The sequence below is a fragment of the Cimex lectularius genome, unplaced genomic scaffold (genome assembly GCF_000648675.2).
Source record: "Cimex lectularius strain Harlan isolate CLEC.00 unplaced genomic scaffold, Clec_2.1 scaffold201, whole genome shotgun sequence".
NCBI classification, from domain to species: domain Eukaryota; kingdom Metazoa; phylum Arthropoda; class Insecta; order Hemiptera; family Cimicidae; genus Cimex; species Cimex lectularius.
In genome coordinates this window covers 455,821-469,825 of record NW_019392805.1, presented here as the reverse complement: position 1 = coordinate 469,825, position 14,005 = coordinate 455,821, and the positions used below count along the sequence as shown (strand labels likewise).

General features: G+C 37.9%; 1 protein-coding gene across 7 annotated transcripts in view; it reads right to left on the bottom strand.

Moving 5' to 3' along the window:
- LOC106671086 (histone-lysine N-methyltransferase, H3 lysine-79 specific-like) overlaps window positions 1-14,005 on the bottom strand; it is an 85,984-nt gene that overhangs the window by 57,898 nt on the left and 14,081 nt on the right. The gene's annotated exons all lie outside the window — the stretch shown is intronic.

Here is a 14,005-nt window from a genome sequence, read left to right as displayed (position 1 = left end):
GGAAAATCGTAAAAGTTTTATGTTCTACCTTATTTTCCACTTTGTTCCCTTAAGGTAACAATGAAACAAACGCACGAAACATGGAATTTTTTAATTCTATTTCTATTGATGTAATGAATGATTTCGAAAGATTGAAAACAATGTCTTCAATTGTGAGGATTAATTGGGTTAGGTTAAATGAAGAAAGATTAGTAACTGGGTAGATTTAAGTACAGGTTAAGGTTTGGGTTTACGTTGTGTAGGGTTATGCTAGTATGGTTCGGGTTACGTTTAAGGTTATGTTAGGTGATGTAAGGTTACGTATCGTAGTGTAGGTTAGAGTTAAGGTTAGGTTATGTACGGTTGCGTTACTGACTTCGACCAAATTTATTTATCAGGACTCTTTATTACAAAATTTAAAAAATTAAAAAATGTTCCAAAGGCTCACCTTCTTGAAGGATGCAAGCCTGACATCGTTTCCTGAATTTACAGCATTTTAGGTTTTGTTTACGTTTTGTTACATCATTAATTTTATATTATATCATTAATTAATTTTTTTACAGAGCTATGAAAAGCTTACTTAAATTTTGGCACAAGAACTTTGGAAAATAGAAAAAATTTCTGTTCTAACTGATTTTCGCTTTATTCCCATAAGGTTGGAAAAAACACAAGAATTTTATGGAATTTTTAATGTTATTTCTGTTAATGTAATGAAATTCCGAAAAATCGATATTTAGATAGATTACGATATATACATAGATTACGTTGTGTAGGGTTAAGGTTAGTTTAGGTGATGTTAGGTAGAATTATGGTTAGGTTATGTACAATTTGGTTACTGACTTCGGACAAGTTTTGTTTACCAATACTCTTTAGTACAAAATTGAACATAAGAAAAAACAAAAAGCTAGTCGGCTTTTAAACCGTTGTTTGTTGTCAAATCGAGCCGATTTCCGGCAGCCTGCGACTTGTCTCGCTGTCGCACAACGCCGTGCATTGTATTCTGGGCCGTTGAGAAACGAACGAAACTCGCGAGTGCGTCTTAGTTTCGAAATCTTTCGGAATCCGTGACCGATGCTGAAGTGGAATTATTAAGAGAACGAGGGATTTGGAACGGTTGCTCACCCCAACCGGTTCGCTAGAGATACAGTCCCTGTCTCTCTCTTGGCGTTGACCACGAATATAAGGTTATTCACCCAGCCGGTTTCACTCTTAGTGGAAAGAAACAAACCGGAAAAAAAGAAAGGCGGACAATGGAGACGAATTTTTGAAGCCGAACTGAGACGTATGTCGATTGATAAGATCGGTAAAACGTTACGCCTCTATCCAATATCGCCCAGTTTTCGTAGTTTTTCAACAATATTAATAGCAGATGCGTTTGCTTGCGTATGGAATTGTATGGAAACCCTGGCATAAGTCAGTAACACCAATAACCTGACGCTGGCATGGGTCCCTGGGCAGTACATAGGGGCAATGGGCAGAAGGGTATGTTGGCCAAAAGAGGAGTCAATATGTACTTTCTAGGCCGGAACCCTATTGTGGCCTAGCACCTTGCCAAAAATGGACCCTTAATGAGTCCAAAACCTGGTGTAACAACACCCCAGGCATGAGGCACACCAAGATTCATAGAAGGGCCATCTGTAAGACTTATAAACCAATTACTGGAAGGTAACCGTAACAGAATTAGGATTCTGGTTGGACTCCTGACAAGGCACTGCCGCCTAAAAAGGCTCATGGACCGGATGGTACTGAGGCCACCGCTTTTATCCCTACACTATCCTGCGTTTAGCTTTCGTTTAAGGATGTTATCCTCTAATAACGGCTAGTATATGCAGAATAATTTTGAAAACGGTCGATGGTGGATTCCTTTCTTTCGGGGAGATCTTTTATAGTGAAATTTGGAGAAGAGCTAATCCAATCTGCTCCATCCATGTTAACTGTAGTATGCCCCAGGATTCTCATTGGGGGCCAATACTGTTAATTTTTTTTCGGTTCTTAAAAGCACATCATAATCCAAGTGAAATTATTTCCACTTGAAGATCTGAGTGCTTCTTGATCGTGGTGCAAACTAAGGTTATCAGATTTAAAAAATAAAAAACGTATGTTTTCTTACAATTTTCACTCTATTTTTGAAGTGAATTCTACCTCAGATCGAAAAAAAGTAAGATTTTGAACAGATTATATTATATTCACTAATTTCGTGGTCAGCTTGACCAATTAATATATTACAATTATATATTTTTATCTCAACTAAAAACCTTAATTAATTGTATTATATTATATGTTTATACTATCCCACCTTCTTTGGCTTGCATTATCAAAGAGCGTGGAAATATTGGAACATTTAATTTGAATTTTTAGAAGCTCTTTGTGTTTTTAATGTTCTATTCTGCACCGAAGGACCTTTTTTGTTTACTTTGTACAGCTTTCAAAAATTTTCAATTACAATTTCACATTCGTAATGAATTTTTTTCCCAGTTTGTAAAAGAGAAATAAAAATTTTAGCAATTAAACATAGTTTTACATTGTTTATAATTGATCTTTGAAAATTTAAGACCATGCGTTGTACACAGGCAACTTTTCTATAAATCAATCAGTATTAACAGAACCAAGAAAATCTTACTTTATACAACTTTATACAAGAACTTTAATCAATTTCAAGAACAAGAATCGAATGATCGAAAATAATGTTTTCAATTTTGAAGATTAACTGGGTGAGGTTAAGAACGGTTAGTAACAAGTAGGTAGATTTAGGGACTGGATAAAGTTAGGCTAGGGGTTGAGTTAGGTATGATTTGGATTAGGGTTAAGTAAGGTTACGTGATGTAAGGTTGAGTTAGGGTTAGATTAACGCTAGGTAAAAGGTACAGTTGGGTTACTGTCCTCGGCCACATTTTTTATTGAGACTCTTTATTACAAAATACAACATAAGCAAAAACAAAAAGATACAAAAAATTAAATTAAATGTTCAAAATGTCCACTTTCTTGAAGAATGCAAGCCTGACAATTTTTTCTGAATTTACTGCATTTTAATTTTTGTTTACTATTAGTATTAGTACCATTATTTTTTAATAGAAGTTTCAAATTCTTAAGGAATATTTTTTTAACGGAGTATAACCGACAAAACACTATTTTACCAATTAATCGTTAATTTTTAATGGGTGTTAACTGACCTTTGAAAAATTAACTGCATACATCTTTTGTAGAGGCAACATTTCTTTAAGCGCTATATGTGTCAGTATTTACAGATCCAAAAAAATCCTTACTTAAACTTTGTACAAAAATTTAGGAAAATCGTAAGGGATTTATTTACATTCTACCCTTAAGGTTACAATAAAACAAACAGACGAATCTTACGGAATTTTAATGCTATTTCTATAGATGTTATGAAATTTCGAAAGATCGAAAATAATTTCTTCAATTTTGAAGAAAAATTGGAATAGGTTAGGTTAAAAATGGTTAGTAAGTAAATTTAGGGACAGGTTAGGTGGATTAGTAACTTCCACCAAGACTCTTTAGTATCAAATTGACCATAAGAAAAAAAAGCTACAACAAATTGAAAAAATGTCCAATGTTCAAAAAATGTTCAAATTGTCCACCTTCTTGAAGAATGCAAGCCTGATTATTTCCTAATTTTACTGCATTTTATTTCCTTTTTTAGTTTCTATTACAATAATTATTTTTAGATCATATGATTATATTGTTATTTCGTTTTTTTTACTGGCGAAGAAAATCTTACTTAAACTTCGAAAAAATAACCTTAGAAAATAGTAAAAGTTTGTTCTGATTTTTTTCTTTGTTCCCTTAAGGTTACAATTAAACAAACGCATGAATCCTAGGCAATTTTTTATGTTTCATGTTATGAGATATGGTGGAATTAATGGAGAAAAGTCGTGAACGGTTTACATTTACTACCTGAAAAGTGAAATATATCGAGCAATAAGAATTTTTTTTGCTTAATTTGACATGTAGCTATTGACCTTTGTTCACTGGACTGTATATAAAATAATGTAATGTTGACTGTTCATTTTTAGTACGTTTGAAAAACCTGTATGAACTGTATATTATTTTATGGAAATAGTAAAGTTTTCATTGAGGGCAGAAAAATCATGTCTTTCCCGGACTATAAATAATAGTTTCTGTTGGGTGGATGTAGAGCGGAGGAATGCCAGTTTAGGGTGGGATTCTACCATAAATTGTACAAATCGGTTCCGGTTTTCTACAGTTTTGTTTTATGACCCTTTTGTTGCCGTGTCACTGCCAGTGGGCTGTGTGTACATCGTGTCAGAAAACTATTGTACAACTTCAACAATTTTTTTTTCTCCTATTTCGACAAATTTAGTTTCTTTTTTTGCCTCTGGCGTACAGTCAGCGACTTCTTTAAAGCCGTTTGAAATATTTACGATGCCTTTGACAGAAGGCTAAGAATTTAGGAACCGCCGGTTGTTTGTGTACCAAAAAGTGGTTTTTCTAATACGACTGATTTCGTTTCAAAACAGAAGATACGCCCGAGGTACAGTCTTCGAGGCTTCGCGATGGCTAATTCTGTCGATTTAGATCCATGCCGACCAACCCCAGAACGCAACATCTGTCTACGCACGTGCCAGCGGCGTAAACTAAATATAACACCGTCAAAGAGGGTAAACCGAGTTCAAATAAGTTATTTAAAGCCCAAAAGGTTCCACCGGCCGAGGGAAAGTAAGATAGGATCGAGAACAAAATAATAAATTATTCCGACCCTGGTATCGGTTCGACCGGATGTACAAACAGTGCGAATGAAAATACTCTGACTCGTAGTTTTTAGTCTATGGCCAACACATCTTTTACACAGTTTATTCGAAACTTTTATCAATTTTCTATCCCATCTAATTTTTAAACTTCGAAATTTTGTTTTATCTAAACTTCCTTACTGCCGTTATCAATTTACATAAATAGATAGATAGAGAGATAGAAAGAGAGAAAGATAAAGAGGAAGAGAGAGAGAGAGAGAGAGAGAGAGAGAGAGAGTGAGTGAGTGAGTGAGTGAGTGAGTGAGTGAATGAGTGAGAGAGAGAGAGAGTGAGAGAGAGAGTGAGAGTGAGTGAGTGAGTGAGTGAGAGAGAGAAGAGTGATAAAAATTAAAAGAAAAAAATGGCATGCAGAAAGAGAAAGATATTTACATAGATAGATAGAGAAAGAGGTAGAGCAAAATNAGATAGATAGATAGAGAGAGAGAGAGAGAGAGAGAGAGAGAGAGAGAGAGAGAGAACGAGCGTTGAACCACTCTGAAAAAAAGAAGGGTAACTCACATTCCTACTACTCAAAAATCAACCCTTCAGTGAGTGCTGCTCAATTTTGAATTACTCTTAACCACCATTCTGTAATTTGACAAGTGGCTTTACACAGTTTCCGCTCCAGCCCCTCTCAGCTCCAACTTATTTCAGTTCCAAATGCTCTCTGCTCCAACCGCTTTCAGTTTCAAATTGTCTCAGCTCCGGCTGCTCACAGGTTCCAAATTGTCTCAACTCTAACCGCTTTCCTGATTCAATTCTCCAGGTCGTCCGGAGTCTGCCTTTTCAAGCGTCCTCGCCCATTCAATTTTCACACTCCGTGATCCCACTTCCCGGCTTTGAGCATTATTTTATAGATATTATTTATTTATATATTTACAGGCTATATTAAGTTACAAGAAATTTCAGATGATCTCGGCTTAATAAAAATATATGTTACGTTCTTTTTATTTTATGCTCAATAAAAATATTTATTTGTTATGTATATTATGGTTATTTTTTATTTTTGTTTTATTCATTAGTTCACAAGAAAAGTGTAATAAAATGACAGGATTATTATTATATGAACGAAATGACGAACCATTCGTTCAATTGTTTATTCTTTTAACTGAAATTCATTATTGATAATAAAAGAAAATGATTTAACCGTTGGTAATTTCTTTCATATAACAACCCTGTAATTCAGACAATCAACCTTTGCACGCCAAAGTTTACATTTGCAATTATGACAAGATAAATTTGTGGGCGCTAGCTGTAAGCCATGAAAAAGAGCTGGTTCATTTCACCGCGGTTTTGATCCAATCCTTAAAAAAAGAGCCTTTTTTTCCCATCTTTAATGTAGTTAGTTTTGTGTCTTCAATACAAGAGAACTTATCACAGAGCTCCGTTGCAGGCACGTACATGGAAAGGTAGAAAGCGCCAATGGAAAAACGGAAAACATTCCAAGAGGACGGTGTTACACAATGTCCATAGTTCGTACGGATCTAAGGGGTCTGCGTGCGATTTCAGGTTCGTTAATGGGGCCCCCTTCGACGATTGTTCTTTACCTATCCGTTGTTTATTTTCTCTGGCAGAAGGCGGGAGTGAACGTGTTTTTGGGACGAAGAAAGTCCACGGGTCGAAGAGGGTTAGCCTCGGAGGAAGCCGAAGGCGTTACATCACCGGCCAGGGTTTAATGACCTCCCTCGTTCGCCTATTTCCAAGCTCGCGACTTGATTTTTATCCACCGGCCGGGCCGGTTGTAATTTCTGGTCGGCATCACGATTTTTTATGCACCCAGGTCGTGCCTCTATTACAGAAACCCAAGAACAAAAATCCGATAATCCAGGAGGATAATGATAATTTTTTCTCTTAACTTTGCTAGCAGGTCCGATTGTTTCATCTTTAAACATATATCTCAAGAATTTTGTTTTACAAACTTCTCCGATTTCAAGATAGTCACTTTTTTCTGTTGCATTTCAGGTCAATCTTGTCGTTTTTATAGTTACAGAGAAAAAGGTCGTTCTGTGGTAGTTGAGCAACGCTATATAGCTTGTCGGTATTTCGTCACTCCTCAAACTTAGTAGAAACTAGTAACTAGATAGTTTTGTCAGAAAAACCAAATTTATCGCTTTTTTCGGTTTGAGACTGTCGCATAAAATGACACTATGGCTAGCCCTGCAGCCGGTGGGCACACATGAGAATCTCGTGGCGGGGTCTCGGGATGCCAGCTATTCGTTGATAAAAGATTGAGGTATTGGTGGATAGTAAAGTAAAAAAGTAAGTAGGCAAGTAGTAAGTAGTACTAGGCAGAACTACCAATCAAGTGCGTGTTATGACTTGAAAAATATGTGACTGCTAACTAGACAAACTGCAGACTCTGGAGGTGTACAGACTCAGAGTAAACTGTGCATATATTGCCTGGGAGAAGAAGCAGCGGAACATGTCCTCTCTTGGTGCGAAGGCTGCACGTTGAGATTCCCTGGGAGAAGAAGAACGCGAACCTGAAGGATACACACGTGAGTCTTTGAAAAACTTTGGGATCTAGTAAACAACCTTAAGCTTAATGAGGAGCTCTAGGCGAAAATGGAGATGCACAATAGACCGATAGTGGTCGCAATTCGCAGGTCCTATGGGCTTTTCTAATCTCTAACTTATTAAGGAGCTTATACAGTTCCTCTGAGGACTTTTGGTTGGAAGAATTTGGATGCGCTGGATATTGAATGGCTTGACTGAATCCCACAGTTCCATTCCGTTCATGGTTGCAGTAATGTCATGTAGTGTTGAGTTTTGACGGTCAAAACAGGTTTCGGTTCGTAGTGGTACAAGCGTTCTGTTGAGCTGTCTTCTCTTCCAAGTCTAAAGTAATGTCAGTAAGACAACATGTAGTAAGGCCTAAGTTAAATTAAAGTCAGTTACTTGTTGTAGATATACAGTCTGGGGGTACCTTTTTCCTCATGCAGTCTTGTCCTCCTTTGATATCAGGGGTTCGAGTTAGAAGGAAAATTTACGGTGCCACCCGCACTGGTGGTGAAGGTCAGTATAAACGGTATGCAGGGACCAAGAATCCCTGTTGGGAAAACAATAAAGATGGGTGAATTCCTTCTTTTTATATCCAAATTGGATCTAGATTATGTTTTTTGTCATCCTGCGATTGTATTCAGCGTCGACCCCATGGAGGGAAAACACGGAACGCGATCCCCCTTTTTGTAAGAAACGTCTTTTTTGTGTGTGTGTGTGTGTGTGTGTTTTCTAAACGGCCGCCCCGATACGCCGAATGGGGTCAGTTACGATAAGGGCCCGGAGATGGTTGTAGACGGTCAACGGTTCAATCCCGCCGTGGCCGATTTTGCGAAAATAATCGATTTCTCCCCGAATCAAAGTCAAGGTTCTCCTCGGTGTCCACTGTTTACAGCCAATTCCTGTATCCGGTCGGTCCAGCTTTGCAAAAACAAAACCGATAGCCGTGAACCTTCTGAGAAAGGAGATTATGTCGGTGGTCTTTTGTCGTCCGTTTAGCTAACACCGACCGACCTTGCAAGAGGATATGCCAATGATGTCGTTTAATTGCCATTACAACATGGGATTCGGAAGATGCGACTTGACAGACGGCTGCACAACTGCTTCTTCGGTTTGTAACCAACCATCGATCCACTCGTTTTAATTTTTACGTGTGGCAGTATAAATTTTCGTTTAACTTATTCCTTCGATTCGTTTAAATCACATCCATCGACCTTGAAAATGTCGATGGCTTAATTTCTTTATTAAACATGCCGAAGATGTTTTATGCAAATATATGTCAAGGAATCCTCGGTATTCTAACGTTTGCCTTATAAATAACTATTTATTTTTTATTATTAATAACTATTTATTTATTTTGTTATTCAGTAAACTGCTTGGAACAACTGAAAGAATGTCAGAATTGATTGAAATTCAATCAAAATTTGTCAACACACGTTTCACCGATTATTTTTTAAAAAACTAGTCACTTTTAACCAGTATGACAAAAGAGTACGATTAGTCGAACTAGTTCGTTGCCCTCCTTTGCGGTTTTATTTGTGGTTTCGATGAAGTTGGGAAAAATAAAAAAGTTGACGATGGGCAAAATCGCTCTTTTTATGATCAAAGCCGTTCACTCAGTGAAATGAAGCAGCTATTTTTCGCAGCTCACCGCAGGCGCTCCTGTAGAGTTTTTCGCATTTCGGTCTGCCATTGTGAACGTTGATCGTCTGATTTGCAGGGTTGTTTTATGAAAGAATTCACGAATTATCAAACCTTTCTAGTTTTTTATTATTGCCTATAATAAATTTCAATTAAAAATGAAGAATTAAACGAAGAAGATTGAAGAGTTCGTCATTTCGGTCGCATAACACGATAAACGACCCTGTAATTTTATTAGTTTTTTCTTGTGAACGAGTAATTAAAACAAAAATCAAAGAAATATAAACAATTATATGCTCTGAAGTGGAGAGCGTTTGGAGCTGAGAGCGGCTCGAGGCTGGAGCGACAAACTTATTGAAATCACTTATCTCACTCAGTGGTGGTAAAACCTGAAGCAAAAATTTTGCGGCAATCGTTGAAGGGTCAGTATCGGAATCATTGTCTTTTTTCAAGGCGGTTCATCGTTCGACCAATAAAGTGATTTAACCCTTTTGATCAGCTCGCGAGCCCCATCTTTAAACTGCACGTGTTGTGTGGTGTAAATGTCAGCCCCTTGGCTAAAATAACTTATGAAGACAAAACTGTACATGAGATTAGAAAATTATTGTTAAATAGTATCTATGAAAGGTATAATTGGATCATATGAAGAAGAAAGCTTAAACTGGTCAAAGTCACAGGAACAAAATCGAAAGGTTCATTGAAAAAAAAAGGTAAAATATTAATTTGTGTTTTCGATCGGCATAAGACGCTTTCCGTTTAAAGCCGTTTTCGATCCGAGCACAATCGCCAATTCAAAAGGGAACGTTTCCGGAAAGTGAAGTCTTTTTCACAGCACTGACACTGTCAAGCTAATATATAGAATTTTTGAAACGTTTACCCCTCGTACACGTTCGGCCCCTTCTAATTGATCCTCCATTGTGTTAACCCGACCGCACCTGTTCCTTATCTACGAGCAGATGTAAACTGTACTCTCAAGGTACAGTTCGAACATAACAAAATCGATCAAAATAGTCCCACCACAGTGGACGCAAACGGCTACGTTGCGCTGGCTTGAAATATGAGAGATTTTAAATTTTTTTAACAATTTTTTAAAAACGAAGGATTATGTTTAGCGTCAACATTGGTGATGATTGTAAGGAAGGCTATGATTTTGAGGAATTAATGGATATTTTGAAAGCGAGTGGGCTGAGATGTTTTTACAATTTAAAAGTTGTCGTTCTTGTGAGCTAGATCAGCTTTCTCTTCTGCGCTAGTAGAAAAACAAAGCTATGTTCTACCTACTTGAGAAAGTTGTACTCCTACGATGACCATGTAATACAGTCGACTCCTTTTGTCTCCTTTTCAATTCTTACAGGACTAGACCGATTTCGATGAAACATTTTTTGGTGAAAAACCATCAGCCATTAGTTAACCATTAATTCACCATTAGCCTACGGATCACTGCCCTTGTTGTACATGTATTCAAGGTTATTATATGGGTGGTGAAAAATATGAGAGAGAAAATATTTTTTGATTTTCACGAAAATTTGTATTCTGGCACTAAATATCTTTCTTGCCCTTCTGAGAGCTAGTTCTTGGCAAAGAGGTCTCGGAGGCATCATACATTTTTCTTCATTCCGTCTTGGCCTCCACGTTTTGCACCAGTTTTCGGTAAGCTCAAGGTGTTCTCGTATGTTGGACTTTAGATAAGATTCTAGATAGACAAAATTGCGGTATCGTCCGCGTAGGTGATGATGTTGAATTGGGGTTTATAGCTAGGTCAGCAGAATAAATGATACAAAGGATGGGGCCAAGAATGCTCCCTTGTGGGACACCCGTCTATCCCCCTTCAGAGAACTCATTGCCACCTCACTCTAAAGTAGGGGGTCAAGGTAAGGTAATAAGGGGTGAGTAATTGAAATCCGACTATTGTCGATTCAACGAAAAACGAACATAATTTGTCTTATGACTATGCGCATCAACCTAAGCAGCGTTTATAAAAGCGTTGACGGATGAGGCATGAAGTTGATCAATTCTACACCGTAAAATTGTTACCAACCGTCTGAACAAGGAAGAAATTGTTATAGGGACATTTAATAGAACCGGCCCACGTCATGTTGAAGATAAGACTTGTGACTCAATGAGCAGCCTTGAAGTGATGTGCACGCCCTCCGATAAGAATAGAACAGCCGGGAGGCGGATTTCATCGTCGCAACTGTGAAAATTGGAATCCGCGTGGCCGAAAAACCGGAAGCCTCTCCTTTTTTAGGCTGTTGACACCGACTAAATTTATTCTTGTTTATCCCGCAAACATTGCCCCCGAGTCCTTGATACTCGGCGGACGACCTCGTTTTCGTTTCGAATACCCAAAACAGCCATAACAAATATAAAACTGAGATACGAAGAGAGATCTGTTCTGTCTTACGGCTTTTGTTGTCCTTTTCAGACGACAGTTCCAACCCGGCCGTGGGTAAAAAAACAACAATACAACTCGACTCGACTAAATCTCACAGTAAAGCATACGAGTAAATAAGAATCTTTAACCGGATTCGGCCAGATCCCTGATCGAACAGTCACAAGAGACATTGGTTCCGTGTTTTTCCCAAGGCTTTTCATGTTGACCCAGTTCAGATTCGTGTTTTTACAACTTTCATTGTAAATAAATCACTTCGTTTCGAATTGTAAAGAAATTAATCCAATGGTAAAAATAATCAAAGATTGTCGCGAGGGCGTCGGCAAGGAGAGAAATACCGGATTCTGTTTTTATTGACATCAACTACGCCATATCGCATATTTGCCCGACGTTTGTTATCTCTCACGGCTATTTGTCAACAGATAATTCCACGGCCTGAAAACGTCGTTCTCACGACTCTATTTTCTAATGGGAATTAAAAAATAAAAATATTTAAAACTCACATAATGCTCATCGCATCGGAATCAGAACGAGTTAGACACCTCTTCCTACTCTCACGCTCTCTCGCTCGCTCACTCACTCACTCTCTCTCCCTCCCCCACACTCTCACTCCTCTCTCTCGCGCTTATTCACTCACTCCCTCCCTCTCACTCTGACTTATTCACTCACTTACTCACTGTCTCTCACTCTCACTTATTCACTCACTCACCCTCTCCCTCTCTCTCTCTCTCTCCTACCAGAAAGGGAAAATCGTCCTATCTTCCACTGTTTTGGTAAGTGGACACATAAGACAAAGAGCCTCGTCGGAAATAACCCAATAATTACAATTTAAATTCCAATTCAACTCTTATCAGATAAGGAAAATCTGTTTTTATCTATAAAAACAAAACACTTACGGTATTTTTCGTCAATGGGCAGACCATCTGGCCTTATACGTGGCTCATTCCATTCAATATTTAACCGGGAAAAGGGTTATTTAACTTTTTGTACAGCGTCAGGTTGAAGGGGTTACAAATATCTCTCGACATGAATTGTAAGAGCGAACCTGCCGTTCCACATTCCAATGAGAAGATGGTTTTTAATGCCGCTCAATTTTGAACGTGATAAAAACGTGAATTACAACACATTTGGAGGTGTGTCGGCGGGTTCGCTCTTACAATTTATGTCGAGAGATTTTTGTAACTCCTTCAAACTGGTCATGAGCGTTTAATGCTCGAGATCCGGATAGTTGTAAACGACAAATCTGCGAGTACAACCATAATTTACAAAAATTGAGATCTACATACATACTATACTAAGGTTAGTTCGTCCCTTTAAAATCCGACGCTTCTTGTCAATTCTAGTCCTATCGAGAAATGGAGAACATCGAACGGAAAGGATGAGTGATGTACTCGCGAGTTAAAAAACAGTCTGTTCTCAAAATAGTTGTGACCGTCCTTGGAAGCAACGCGATTAAATAGTTGTCCTTCGGCGACGACAAACAGCCGGTTAAAAAAAAAAAAAAAATATTTAACAGAAGTTTTGACTCGAAAATATCGCGCTCTTCCTGAACAAGTTAATAAATGCTTGGTTAAATAATGTACAAGCTGTGTATTTCCGCGAAGTCGGACGTGTGGGCTGCTTTCACACTGGAACCGACTACATCCGATTTTTCCATGTCCGTATACGCCCAACTTCGGAAACAATCCCAAACTAGGGAATGTAATCATCCGCCTGATTCCAGTGAACCGGACGACCTATGGCCTCGCTTCTAAGAAGAATAGAATATTTTTATTGGATTGCAGCTTACATAATCTTTTTATAAAACTTAAAAAACTCAATATAATTTATTTATAGTTATTCAGATATCGTGAGATGCGGTCGGGTGTGATGTAGGTTTCAGAAAAACATTTTCTCTAACGTGCCAACGTTTCGATCTTTTGAGATCATCTTCAGGGCCTGGGATTTACAAACAATGTTTACATTTAGGATGTGGAAAAGTATGTATTTGTCAAATGTAAACATTGTTTGTAAATCCCAGGCCCTGAAGATGATCTCAATAAAAGATCGAAACGTTGGCATGATAAAGAAAATGTTTTTCTGAAACCTACATCACACCCGACCGCATCTCACGATATATGAATAACTATCGATTAACGGTCACTAATCTCTACACATAATTTATTTATATTTTTTATATATATATTCTTGAAAATTTTTTTAAAAAATATGTTTGCACATTCCATATGTAATTATTTTACCGCTGGTCCTGTAAATATATCCTCTTCTGGGCTAGATGTTTTTAGAGCCCATGACTCCATGTTGGGCTAGGACTATTCGCACCATTTCGCTGTAAAAATCCATATTATTTTGGATTGTTTTGCCAACGGATTAAACGGGCATGATAGACAAGGGCATGGTCATGTGTTTGGCTCGTCCGACCGTTTTCAACAGAATTTTCACTTCCCTCGATTTCTGGTCCCTTAGGATGCGACGGCCTTGAAGTTGTTAGGACTTTTCCTGAGTAGCCTAGGTAATTCTTTTAATTCCATAAACTCATTTTAAAATATCTAAAGAAACTTCAAAATTCGAACAACCACTACCGAAGTTGGTGTCGGCAACGGTTTAGGCGTTGACACGGCGCTTATCTTTAAGGTAAAAGGTCCCGGGTTCGAATCCAGCGGCCCTGCATTCGAACCCGACATACCTACAAATGGAATTTTTTCTTCAAAAACACCGGCACCCTGAG